The 14,189-nt window shown below is 42.2% G+C and overlaps 1 long non-coding RNA gene across 2 annotated transcripts in view; it reads left to right on the forward strand.

The window, feature by feature from the left end:
* LOC123835300 (uncharacterized) overlaps positions 1-14,189 on the forward strand; it is a 220,842-nt gene that overhangs the window by 172,279 nt on the left and 34,374 nt on the right. Inside the window, exon 9 of one of the 2 annotated variants that reach the window (XR_010406372.1) lies at positions 9,095-9,259. The exons of the other annotated variant lie outside the window; for it this stretch is intronic. This is a non-coding gene — a long non-coding RNA (uncharacterized LOC123835300). The remainder of the gene's footprint in view (positions 1-9,094; positions 9,260-14,189) is intronic. 2 annotated transcript variants of the gene reach the window in all.

A 14,189-nucleotide genomic window follows, 5' to 3' on the forward strand; every position in this document is an offset into this window, starting at 1 on the left:
TTACAGCAGACAACAATTTTGCAAGGTGAAAAGCTCACCAATGGTGTTCTGATTGCTTACAGTCAGAATTTACCAACTTAAAACTCAGTCTTCTGAGGGCATGCCTTCTTGGGTTTCTTTCTGGCATGGGAGACATTATTTTATTAGATTCTTGGAAGTGGACATTATAGTCACTAGAAAAAGCGTAATAATCACACTTTTTTTCCACAGTCGTCTTGGTTAAGTCAATATGCGTATGAGGTTTTATAGTATAAATCCCATTAAATCATTCTCAGGATAGCCCTTTTCTGACCTTTGATTGAAGGATATTTGCAGGAACCCAAACCATTTAGTTGTATTTTTTCTTCATCATGATAAGTGTACTTTTTAATTCCCATCCCCTGTTTCCTCCCTCCCACATCCACCTCCCCTCTGGTGACCATCAGTTTGTTCTCTGTAGTTAAAAGTCTGTTTCTTGCTTCGTCTCTTTATCTCTTTTTCCTTTGCTCTTTTGTTTTGTTTCTTAAATTCCACATATGAGTGAGATCATACGGTATTTGTCTTTCTCTGACTTATTTCACTTAATATAATACTCTTTAGATCGATCCATGTTGTTGCAAATGGCAAGATTTCATTCTTTTTATGCCTGAGTAATATTCCATTGTGTGTGTGTGTGTGTGTGTGTATGCCAACTCTTCTTTATCCATTTATCTATGGATGGACACTTGGGCTGCTTCCATAATTTGGCTCTTGTAAATAATGCTGCAATAAACACAGGGGTGCTTTGAATTAGTGTTTTTGTATTTTTTGGCTAAATACCCAGTAATGTGATTACTGGGTCGTAGGGTGGTTCTATTTTTAATTTTTTGAGGAACCTCCATGTTGTTTTCTACGGTGGCTGCACCAGTTTGCATTCCCACCAACAGTGCATGTGGGTTACTTTTTCTCTACATCTTTGCCAACACTTGTCTCTTGTGCAAAACCATTTAGTTTTCTATACAAGTATATATGCACATATTATGTTGGGAAGGATCTTGATACAGTGGGGCCTTTTCAGAGTGAAGTCTTATATAAAGACAAAATTCTTCCAGATTATAAACTCTTGTCTTCTGGGAAAAAAAAAAAGTAGAGATCATCAGGGAACTGGATAAAGGTGGAATGGATAGAGTGAGTCTTGTAAAGTTGGAATTTACACTAAGTTACTGGACTGCAGTCTGGTTTTGCTTGACGGTCAGACTTCCCTTATGGTGCCATATGCTGCCACGTTTGTGCCCCCATAGGAACAGTGGTGAAGTGGATGAGCTCAGCTTCCTCGTGGGTGCTTTGGACTAGGTGAGCCTGAGAATCTCCAAGTGAGAGGAAAACTAGGACATTACTTTTCGTTTATGGACCAGAGAACTAGTCCCTTTTTTTGTTGACCACCATTTGCCTATCAATAATTCTTTCATTCTTCCTTTTTCTATTACTACCATTTCAGAAGGTCCTTATTACCTGAAGATAACTGGTACCAGAAAACTAAGAGAATCAACTTGAAATGAATCAAACATTTAAAACAAACAGTAAAAAAGATTTAATAAGAGATTTTATTAGGACTAAGTCTTGGAAGAGTTAAAAAGATGGGTGGTTCAGTCATTAAGCATCTGCCTTCGGCTCAGGTCATGATCCCAGGGTCCTGGGATCGAGCCCCGCATCGGGCTCCCTGCTCTGCGGGAAGCCTGCTTCTCCCTCTCTCACTCCCCCTGCTTGTGTTCCCTCTCTTGCCGTGTCTCTCTGTGTCAAATAAATAAATAAAATCTTAAAAAAAAAAAGTTGAATCTAAGTTTGGTTTACATTATAGAACAGAAATTTGGGATATGATACAACAGTATGTTATTTCTTTGAACAAAGATTGAATAGTGACTTCTGTGGCAGAATCATAAAGAGAATGATTTTGGTGTGAGTATTCACATTTTCCCAAGGGCCTCTTGTAGTCTTTGGATATACAGACCATTCTCTTGAAGAGTCTACGTCTCATGAGATCATCTCTGTTGACTTTGACTTCCTCTGTTGTTAACTGTTGAGCAAGTTAACTGTCACAAGTGAATTACACTGCATTTGCATTTGTATTCTGTGATACTTAGCAACCTAAAAAGTGAGCAGGAATAGATGCTACGGCTGAGGACGAAGCATTAGGTGATCACTTTGTCAGTGTTTTTGTATTATGATGACCTGTGCTTTCTTATACAGCCTGGTCATTCCGGGGGCTTAGAGAATGATGACTCAAGTAATTAGGAAACCCCCCCCCCATATTATGTTACAGTTGAAGCACTCATGGGGCGCCAGGGTGGCGCAGTCGCTTAAGCATCTGACTCTTGGTTTGGGCTCAGATCATGATCTCAGGGTCGTGGGATGCAGCCCATAGTCAAGTCAGGCTCTGCGCTCAGCGGGGAATCTGCTTGAGATTCTCTTTCTCCCTCTGCCCTTCCCCCCTGCACTTGTATATGCACACGCTCTCTCTAAATAAATAAATAAATCTTAAAAAACAAATAAAGCACTCAGTATGGCTTAGTAGGCTTGATTATCAACCACATGTAGGTTTGTATGTACTTTCCTGACACTTAACGAGGTTATGTAACAACCTTGGGTAAGTTATTCACAGAACCTCACGTTCTTGATACGTAATGTAGAGTAATAAAACCAACCTTTCAGAATGGCCATAGGACTTAGAGCCCATGTGTATAAAAATACGTAAAAGTCCTGGATGATACTTAGGGTGTGCAACTCAAGAAATGACCCCTGTTAGGGTTCCGGTTGCATTTGTGTGGTGCCTTCCAGTTTGTAGAAGACTTTGACGTTTAATTCAAGCCAAAGAACTTAAATTCTAGCAAAATCACTAAAGATTTTTAAGGTGTGCAGTGATCTGAGGAAGCTAAATTTCAGAAAATCATATTTGGTGGCTGTATACATGATGGATTATACCCTGTGATTTGATGGCCATTTTCTTCATGCTATAGATGGGAACACTGAGATCTAAGGAAATTGCACAATTTTCTTGGGATCACCTGGTTTGTATCTGGCAGACCTGAACCCAGAACCCCATCTTCTCACTCTTTTATTGTGTTTTTCCATCACATAGTTGCTCATTGGCAAGGGAACCGTTACAAAGGCCATCATGCTGGTCCAGGAACAAAGTGATAAAGGTCTACCATGTTTATTGGCAGTGGGAAAGGGAGGGGGAGGACATTGAAAATGGGTGCTGCTTATACTTGGCTCCATGAACAAGGGAGTCAAAGGCGTTCTGAACTTGTGAACCTGGCTGGATGGCCATACAATTGATTGAAGTAAAATAAGTAGAATGTGTTGGTTTTGTTGTTTCCTGGTGAGCTTAAAGGGACCTCCCTGTCCAGATGGAAATACATAGGATTCAAACTAGGAGAAAATGCCCATTCTGAAGAAATAAATTTGAGACTTTTAAATGCCGTAGAAGGAGCATTGAAACCATTGTACTATGTATAAGTATATGCACCTGGGCTTTGTGACATATTCCCAATTCAAGACCGGGCCACACTGTTGCATTGTAAATCACCAACCCTTGCACCTTCATCAGCCGGAAGAGCTGTGCCCATAGATTCTTCTGCATTTGCGTGTTTGTTTTGTTGGATGGATCCTGCTGTGGCACCGAGAGACAGACTTTGCTGGGCCCTGTTTTGTAAACAAATCTGTTCGCGCACACTTTTCTTCTCTCATTGTATGTGTGCAACTGGCTCTGCTTTTCTCTCTAGACACGCGGAAGCCTAGGAATTTAGAAGCTTGTTTTCTTTTAGAAGTATGAAGGCATCAGAGAAAAATGTTGCACATGCATTCAAAATGTGCACATCTACCCTATATAAGGCTTTGAATCTTCATGATTTTAGCTCCAGACCAGGAACACTGCAAGTACATTGCAGCCCGGTGCACACACAATACCTCCAAGAGACACCCCTGAAGCTGCCACAGAACTATTGATTAAGCTCAGTAAATAAAGAATAGAGTTCATTCTGTGGGCCATAAATGGGATTAGTCACCCAAAACAGCAAAGTATAATTAACTGGTTTTCCAAGAAAAGATGATTCATCCCTTGCTTAGATTGGAACATGAACTTATAGTATATATCCAAATGGTCACTTCCTACCTGTAGTTTTTTGGCATGTTTCATTTAATATTCCAGCAAAGTTCAAGTTTTTATGACAGGAAGTATGTGAATGGTTATGATAGGAGCAAATAACACTTGACTTTATGATTGTAGTACAGGAAGTAGCTTTTCACGCCAAGTAAGTCTTTGGGGGAAAAAAAAGTGCAGGCTTATAAATCTAACGTACGTAGGTTTCCCAGAATCTTTGCTCTCTTAAGTGGAAATCACACCAGAATGTGGTCTTATTTTCTCTTCTCAACTTCTCTTGTGCACAAATGTCTTTGTTTTAGGAATAGGCATTTTCAGCATTTCAGTATGACCCAACATGATAGGGAACCATTCAGAAAGTTCTACGTGAATGTAATAGGGCCAGACTTTATGGAATATACAGCATGAAAAGCTTTGAAGACCCTGAATAGGAAATTTGTTTCCTTGAAGAGTAAATGACTAAATCATCATTCACCATCGAAGCAGAGGGGTCCCCCAACTTCTCTTGCTCTGGTGGCCACATTCAGTGAGCATGTGGGAAAGACCATCTGATTAACATCAAAGAGTCTGTGTAGGAGCGAGTTTAAAGAAAAGAAAGAATTGGGTAGAACTTCAGTTATGTTCCTCATAGGCAGACCTTTAATGGAGGCTTTGTTTTTCCCCCGACTTAAAATAACAATAACAATAATAATAATAATAATGGAAAGAAAAGTTTTTTTCCTCATCTTTCTCTTTTCTTCTTAAAGCCTGAGGAGCTTATAGTAAGAAGAAAGTTTGGGACTGGTGCTTGTTCTGAGAACCAGGATTACACACACACACATCACATGAATGAATGGAGGCCAGTCAGTCAGATGAAAATGCCCGAGAAGTGTCTCATAGTTCTGCATGCACCCCCATCCCCCGTGGCCTGTGACACAGCCCCACTCCTGGAGTTATTGGATGGAGATTCAAGCTTTAACCCTGTGATCATGAGCCTCCCTTAACCACACTGATTGAAAACGTTTTCTACATACCTTCTACCGCTAAAACTCAGTATCACAGATTTGATACGAAGCTGTTCTCAAAGAACACACAAATGTGTTAGAGTTAGCGGTACTTAGTTGTCATTAATTTCCTTTAAATTCTGCAGAGAAAATATTTGCATGTGGCGTGATGAAAAATCTGCCTCAAGGTATAGCTTTCAAGGTAGTTTCCTAAGTTCTGTGTTACTCCCCATGTACCCCAGCCTGGTGTGACTGGCAGACATGCCGACGGAAGGCTCCGGAGTGGAGTGGCCAAGGTCAGGCTCCCTGGTTTTGAATCCTGGTCTCACCACCTACTGATTGCCTGACCCTGGTCAAGTCCTTAAACTCCCCAGGGCTCAGTTTCCTTGTCTGTAGGCTGGGGATAGTAATGGAATTTGGGGTCGTGGTGAAAATTCAATGAGTAGGTCTGTGTCCAGCTCCTGGTGCTGTCTGAGCCAGCCCTGCCTGTCATTTTGCTCTTACCTGATGATTAAACTGGCTTAAAGAGGCTGGGTGATCTGGACCAGAGCAAAGCGTAGCCAAAGGAAGAGCTGAAACTCAAACATGAGCCCTCTGACTACCCACAGTCTGGTGCCCTTCCCACGTGAGACCACGCCCCCCCCCTTTCTAGAAAAGTGCCACTGAAGAGTGCACTCCTTTGCATTGCTTAAAAGAAAACTTTGAGTCAAGTTGAATATAGAGAACATTTGTCGCAGGGTTTTATTTTGTTTGGGGAGAACGGGGGTGGGGGTGGGGGACGGCGGGCCCAGAGGTCTGAAGAGGGAACCCAAATCTGTAAATTTACACCTGAGTCCTGTCCACGGCACAGCCTGCAGCAAGACCTGGACACTCTCTGTAGTTCAGTCACGTGCAAAATACCCAACCTGAGAAGTCACCCTCTCAGACCCCACAACGCAGAGGATGTCCTAACCGGCAGCAGCTTCTTGGCGGTGGCCACATCTGTTGGGTTTGTGTTCTCTGTTTTGTCCCGCCCCACCCCCACAAGCACGTATTTCATGATCTTTCTTCTGCATTGCTCTGCTTTTCCCTTCTCTTCTTTAAAACGTCTGCATTGGCCACGCAGGCGTAAGTGAGGAAATTCAGTATACTTAATATTTGAGTAGTTGTCAGGCCTCTAATCATTGCTTTTCCACTCACCAAGCTCAGGAGCAATAGGATTTTTTGAAATTGGAGATATTTAAAATTGCTCTCCCTATAATAGATAGGTTCTTGTTCTTTGACATTTTATAGAATGTTCCTCTTGCCATTGACGGGGTTCATAAGGTCTTGGGAGTGAGGGCAGAGGGATGACTGTTGCGTCGTGTTGTTGGTGTGAATTAAATTCTTAACACCAATTATCGATGCTGTTTTTAGTCACTCTCAATTCGAAGATTATATTCCTATCATGTGAGTGGTTCCCATACTGTTCTTTTGAAAATATCAGTTTGGCAAAGATTATAAAAATCTATCACATTGGTGAAAATTTCCTTCCATGGAATAAAATACAGATGGCTTTATTAAAACTTTTCACGTATATTCTTCATGTTTATCTTGTGCTTTCAAAGATGAGAAATAGAGGAGTCGGGGTAAAAGGGGCAGAGTGTTACCATGACAGAAATGAAGGGCCAAAAGCGCATGGCACAGCTGTCTGTCCGCATTTGGTTCACTGGTCTTCAGTCTTCCGTTCACCCCGAGTGGAAGCTTCTGTTTTTCTCCTCCGACCTTCAGGAGCTCCCCCTCCCACCATTGCCACCCAAGACAGAAGCACATTAACAGCCCGGACATGAAGGGCAGGCTTTTTTTTTTTTTTTTTTTTTTAAAGCTCCTCTTCCAGCAGAATGTCTCCTAGTCCCCTCAGAAAATGAACTCTGTCACCACTGATACTCTCTAAGGTGGGATAAAAACAGTCCTTCTCAATTTGCCCAGTTGTTAAGAAATTCTGCTCTTCTCTGACATAAATGATCAGGTTTGGCCGACACCAAGACAAATACAAGAAGTCCTGTCTTTGCCCTTCGTATCCCGTTCTCAAAGGGTGCTCTGGTGGGAAAACCACACGGCCACCCCCGTGAATGTGACGGGAGTCCTATAAAGAACAATTTTGCTGCCCCCCCCCCACACACAAATCTGAAAAACTTCTTGCTTCTCATGGACCCTGTGACTGGCACTCAGAGCCCTTGCCTTCAGTGTCTCAGCGAGCGCCCCGGGCCGGGGTGGGTGGGGGGAGACGATTTGCATGTTTGAAACTTGGGGACAAATGAAAAGAACTCTTTCTCTTTCCTTGAAGGGTTAATGCTCTAACCAGCTTCGGATTGGTTCACTTGAATCCTAAAATTACTTTTCTGGTCACGCGCACTGAAGGTCTAAGCATTTGTGAAATGTCTTCCCCCCCCCCCCTCTTCTTTCTCCTGATGCTGTTCTCTTGGCTGTCTTAATTACACAGGAGTTGAGAAACCAAATTAAAATTAGGCGTGGCTGGTAAACAGTGATCACGTTGCATGCTTTTAGTTTTGCTTGTTGGGAGTTACTTCTCCCTGTGTTGCTTGCCTCCCCGCTTTTTTTGTTGTTGTTGTTCCAAAGGAAATATCATAAGCTCTTTTAGAAATACTCACAGGAAGTGAGTATCCATATGCTGGTGACTCGCCAGCGACTGAGCGTTGACAGGTGGAGAATACGGCTGCAGCCCTCCCAGATTTATTTGCACGTTTCCACCGGAGCAGAGGATTAATTCGGGGTGCATAGACCAGAGGGGTTTTTGTATAGCGAGGGAAGTATAAGAGGAAATTGGTCATTGCGCATCATCTTGAGGGACGGTGATTCAGGGAGCTGGGATGGGGTCAGCAAGGCACGTGGCTCCTGTGTCTGAGGGTTCTGCTCACTGCTCGGAGGGCAGGCTGCCTTCTAAAAATGCGTGCTCCCTCCACCACCAACAGCGATTCTTTCACAGTGAATCACTTCCAGAAATGAATAGCCAGTTTTTTTGGAATGAACGTTGTTGTGAAATCCCTCGCTTATAATGGCAGGTTTTCAGTTGGTGGTTTTATCAGAATTTCTCAAGATCAAAACGAAACCTCCTCTTTAAAAGGAAAGAAAGTACTCCCGATACAGAAAGCAAAAGTATTTCCAGTCTCCTAATGAAGAACTGTCACAGAATGTCTCTGTACCTGTATTTAGAGACACATGTCTGTGCATTTGCCTGAATGTGTGAGTTCTCAGAATTATGGATTCATTGCTGGTAGCTGGTGATTTCCAATGCAGAAGGTCGCTAACTACAAGAAATGTTCTATCCGGTGAGTAGGTGGTAGATTCCAATGATAATTGCTAAACCAGTGTTCATGGTCTTGAGTCGTGGATTCAAAAGACTGCTAGCAAGCTTTTAAATACTTCTGCTATAATTTATATGATTTAATGGACGGAACCTCAGGACTCACAGAAGCCTGTGAAGGGTTTTTCAGAATGTGGATTGATTGAATAATCATTGGATTTTTTGAGTATAGCAGTCCTTTTGAGAAGGAAAGGACGTTTTACAGAGGGAAGCAGTTTATGGGGGGCTTTTTGAGGTACAGTTACTGCTCGTCTGTATTTAAAGTATCACTCTGTCGTCTTACGAGATAGAAGTAAATGCCTACACGGTCTCAACAGAGAAAAAGTAATGCCAAGTCTTTTTTCAATGAAGAGACTTCATCCACATCTTCCTCTTAACTGGAATTTTGTCCCCTAAATATTCACAAGGAGGAACTGTCCTATTGAACAAGACTAACCTCCCAGCAGTACCTGTGACGGGTCTCACGTGGTGGGCTCTCCGTGGCTTACTGGCCACGCCTTTATCCAGGGGGCGCAGGGAAGGAGTGCACTCACTGGAAACAGTGAGCGCAGTTGAAGGAATTGTTCTCTCTCCCAAGTGGAGAAGTTGTTTGACCTACTGACTCATTTCATAGGAATTGGGAAAACAACCTAGTGTGGTTTTCATTGTTAGTCCTGGAAGATTCCAAAATCTGTGTGTCTGCGAATAAGAGGAGCTGGAGAAAGGTGGTGTTACCACTCACCACCTCTGCTTGCCTGTTCTCCTAGTGGAATTCAATCCCTTCCTTCCAGGACAAGTCCCGCCTGCACTTCGGGATCCTTTGTGTCCTGCCCAGTGGTGAGTATGGATGACGGCAGTTTCTGATTTTCACCGGTTCTTGCTTCTAAATTTCCACGTGGCATTTTGTCAAAGGAATAAGCTTTTAAAGAGCATCTTTTCCTGACCCATTTATGCCACATTTCACATTTACCTGTAGAAAATACTCTGGATGTGGAGACAATCATAAAAGGTGGCATAACCTATAGGTGACAATAGAAATTAAGGGCCAAGATGTATTGATTTTTACAGCATATGGCCATGAAGGCAGTTTTGATTTTGACATACTCGTATTAAGTGTTTTTTGTGATGTTCTTTAAAACACAAGTATGGAAGATAACAGTACATTCTAGCTAAAATACTACAGTTACTAATAGTTGGGAGAGATACATGTTTTTGGTTAGGAACCTTTATGTGAAGAGAAATTTCTGATTCCTGATGTCTTGGTTTTAAATCAATGTTATCAAATAAGCTAAAGGTATCAAAAGAGGACAAAGAAAGTATATTGAACTTTGTGAGAAGCAGAAACTCACGTATTTGAAGTGCTTGAAGGGTTAGATTATTGCCTCTGTATTATTTTGTATATGCTGGATTTCTCACATCACACCCTTAAGTCATGTTCTCCGTTAATGCAAAAGTTGCTTAATGTATAATTATTGTAGAATTTCTCTTTCTCTTTGGAAATGGCAGAGTAGAGAGTTGAATCAATCATTCCGGCACTATTAGTTTACTGCTTTATTATGGCTGAGTGCCTTAGAGCTGAGGTTCTTAACCTTTTCGGGGTGTTGGGGCCCTTTGAGATTATGATGGAAGCCATGAATCCTTTTGCCACATTCACACACAAACATTTGCCTGCATTTTCCAGAGCATCTGCAACTCAGTACGTCTCATCTGTGGCCCCCAGGTTAAGGACACCAGCCCAGAGCCAGACGTTACTGTGATTCTGCCGTTCTTGAGCTTCCCAGTTAACACTCAGATTTCAAAGAGGAGGCATCCAAGTCAGAAAGAAGACATTCTCTCTTTGCTAGCTGGGGGGGGGGGGGGGGAGCGGGGGGGGGGGGGTCATGCTTAAAAAAAAGGAGGAAAGGTGGAGAAAATAGGTGACTAATATTAAATAAATAAAGCGAATGGATAATATTCTCAGAACCTCCAAACATATACCCCAGGATCCCTAAAATTTAACCATGAAATGTGTAGAGTGCCTCGTGAATTCTGGTAGAAACTTTTAAGACTCCCAGTTAACAGTTGGGGCGAGTTTTTCTCATACATGAGGAAATCTCTTTTCTTTCTTTTTCCTTTTCCTTTGTGTATGCTACCAAATTAGATAGGACTGCAAATCATCCGAACTCCAGAAATAAAATTGAAAACAGTTGTAACCAACTGGAGAATGATTCTCCATTAGCACAAGAAATCTGGTGGGGATAGATGGAAGGTAGTTGAGTTGAGTGCAGAAGTCCACCATTTAGAAGAACTGTAGCCCTTACTGCCCATCAAGTACATCAGTACACTGTAAGGCTGTTGTGGAAAAAAATAGACATGAATCTTGGGTGTATTAACAGAAGTATGACATAAAAGGCTAAGTAAACAAGACTTGCATTAGTCACACTGATTGTTGTGTCCAACTTTAGTCACATTTGAAAAAAGATTTTGGGTAACTGTGAAGAGCAGATAGCCAAGGAACAGAAGTTGTATACCCTTCCAGCAAAAGATAAAGTGACTGAGAGTTTCCGTCTGAAAAAGGCTAAGGGATTTCTTGCTAATGGGCTTTGAGTAGCAAGCGTCTGATTTATCTTTATATCCCCGGTGGCTCACACACTGCCTTGCTTTCAGTAATTTGCAGTGCTTTAAGTGACCGTCCCGTGTGGGGACGTTGGTAACACTTTTTTGATAGGCTGGGCTGGAGCAAATGGATTCCAGTAAAACCAAAGAGAGATTGTCAGGACATAAGGTCTATAATAAATAAACTTGCTAGTTAATGAATAGATCAGAAAGACAACCTCCATTGCCACAATGATCAAGTTAGATGAGTGGTGAGCTGGGGCAAGTGAGGAACTCTGGGGTTGAGATCTTTCCCAAGATGGGAATAGGTAACTGTCTGAGATGGTGGAAACATTTCTTAATTCATTCAACAAACACTGAGGGCCTGCTTTGCTAGGTGCTCACATTCTGGGAGAGGAGGCCAAAACACAGATCACAGTGTACAGTTTAGTCCTGAGGTTTCATAAAATCGGCATGCTGTGGGACCTGCTAACACCTAGCCACCGTCCGTGAGGCTTCCTGACGAAGGTGATGTGTGATAGACTCTGGCAGGACAGCCTTCCAGGAGTTAGCCAGGAGTCAGCCAGGCAGGGGAGGAAGCATTGTGTGGAGGCGTTAGCCGCAGAGGCTGTGAGCGCCAATGGGGGAGGGTATGGAAGAGGAACAGTGAGAGAAGGTGAAGCGGGAGGGGAGTCCCTGACAACAGGCCCAAGGCGCCACACCCTGGCTGCCTGAAGGTGTCTGTCCGGGAGGGTAAGGTGGCCAGACACACCTTAGAAAGGTGGCCCGGGCTGCAGGGAAGAGAATGAGTTGGGGGGAGAGGACCGGGCCAGGTCAGGCAAGGCAGGGGGACCAGACAGTGAGAGAGCTGGTTGAGCCAGAGCCCTCCAGTGGAGAAACGACGAGGATGCCCAGGGCAGCGGATTCAGGGGGGGTTAGTGAGTGGGAGAGGGGAGAGGAGAAGAAAGGACGGTGGCTGAGGTGATGAAGCGGTATCATTCACCACGAGATGAAATACGAGAGGAGAGGCAGGTCCGAGGGAAGATAAGGCAGCGTTTGGACGTGGCAGAGTGCCCACAGACAAGTGGGTGTGTAGGACACTGGGAAAGTTGGGAGAGTGGTGAGGTGGTTTGTATGGATTTGGACTCGGAGGTCCAGCTCAAAGTCATTATCTTACTGGTGGTCTTGACTTGTGTGAGACCTGTTTCTAAAGCAGTGAATCACTCTTCCAAACTTTTTATATGGTATTTGTTATTTTTTTCTAACTTACGTGTAGTAAAACTTATTTAAAATACAAAGTGTAGTATAAAGAAGAAATGTAAGTTATCTCTGATCCTATCACCCAAGCTCTCTTAACATTTGTGTGTATTTCCCTTCAATATTTTCCTGTCACACAGAGTTTACAGAATTAGCATCATTCTCTGTAGGAACTTTTATATCCCATTTCTTAAATGAGCATTTTCTCCAAGTGCTTAAAAATGCTTTAAAAACATTTTTAACAGTGCAAAATTGGAGAGTGTTTAGTTAGCTTCCATTTTCTTTTCTTTAGAGAGAGAGAGTATGTGCGCGTGTGCAGGGGGAAGGGTAGAGGGAGAGGGAGACAAGCAGACTCTGCTGAGCAGGAGCCTGATGTGGGGCTCTGTCTCACGACCCTGAGATTATGACCTGAGCTGAAATCAAGAGTCAGATGCCTAATCAACTGAGCCACCCAGGCGCCAGGAGCTTCATTTTTATTTTTTTTTAAGATTTTACTTATTCATCTGAAAGGGAGCAAGAGAGAGCACAAGCAGAGGGAGAGGCAGAGGGAGAGGAAGAAGCAGACTCCCCACTGAGCTGGGAGCCCGACATGGGGCTCGATCCCAGGACCTGGAGATCGTGATCTGAGCCAAAGGCAGATGCTTAACCATCTGAGCCACCCAGGCACCCCTTCCATTTTTTTAAAAAGCCAGTTTTACATTATAATAATTATCCTTTCAAATGCATGAATCCTGGATATTTTTCATTAAAGTATATTTAAATGATGTAACAATATTAGTATTGTAATATATTAATAAAACATTGATAATATATTAATATTAAATAATATATTTAAATAGATACTGATATGAATAGCTGGAAGTTTCTTGGAAATCAAACCTACAAATTAGAGAAAAAACGGAATGAAAGAAATACTTCCTTAAAATAGATACCTTGCAGTGAGTTTATTAAGTTAAAGGAATTAAAACTTTTTATTTATTTATCTATTTATTTATTTTTCTCATTTTAAGTAGGCTCCACGCCCAATGTGGGGCTTGAACTCACAACCCTGAGATCAAGAGCTGAGCTGAGATCAAGAGTCACATGCTTAACCGCCTGAGCCACCCAGGCGCCCCTTGACAACTGTTTAATGGCTTCCCACTCTGTGCTCGGTACATGGCATTCTGTAGCTGCTTCCAGGAAAGGTTAACTTTTTCGTGTGTTTATTAATCCATTGTTTCTTTTTGTAAACTTCTGTTCATGTCCCTTATCAACTTTTCTATCACAGTGCAACTGTTCTTATAATTTATTTGAGGGGAGTGTGTGTGTGTGTGTGTGTGTGTTTAGTGATATTTGGGCAAATATTTTTCTCAGCTTCTTTGATTTTGTAATTTTGTTCATGATTCTTTCGAGACACAGAACATTTACATTCTGTTTGGTTAAATAAGTGATTTTTGTCTGTTTTTTCCTTTGTGACTCTCCTGTTAACATGGGCTTAGGAATGCCTTCCTGCCCAGAAGTTAGAAGATATTCTTCTGATTTTTTTTTTTTAAAAATTGCATTTTTTATATTAAACTCACCAAATTAGAAGTAAGGAAAGTGTAACGGCTTTTTTTTTTTTTTTTCACATAGTCCCCCGGCGTCCTGTATGAAGTCACTTGTCTTTCCCCAGTTAATTTTTAGTGCTTCCTTATTTCATACTTCAAGACCTTTCACCGTTCTATCTAACTGTAAGAGCCCATGAATTTTGGGGAATACTGGTACCTGAGTGGAGGGTGTGATAATACTTTTTTCCCGACATTATATTAAAAGTCTCAAGTATACAGTAAGATTGAAATAATTTTACAGTGAGCCCCCACCTGTACACCAGCTGGATTCTACAATTAATATTTTAACCATTTTTTCCCTTTGTCATTTACCTATTCATGTGACGGTTTTTAAAACTCCTGAATCATGA

The sequence above is a fragment of the Mirounga angustirostris genome, unplaced genomic scaffold (assembly GCF_029215605.1).
Source record: "Mirounga angustirostris isolate CCGP_5_RB_7025 unplaced genomic scaffold, mMirAng1.0.hap1 SCAF_12, whole genome shotgun sequence".
NCBI lineage: Eukaryota > Metazoa > Chordata > Mammalia > Carnivora > Phocidae > Mirounga > Mirounga angustirostris.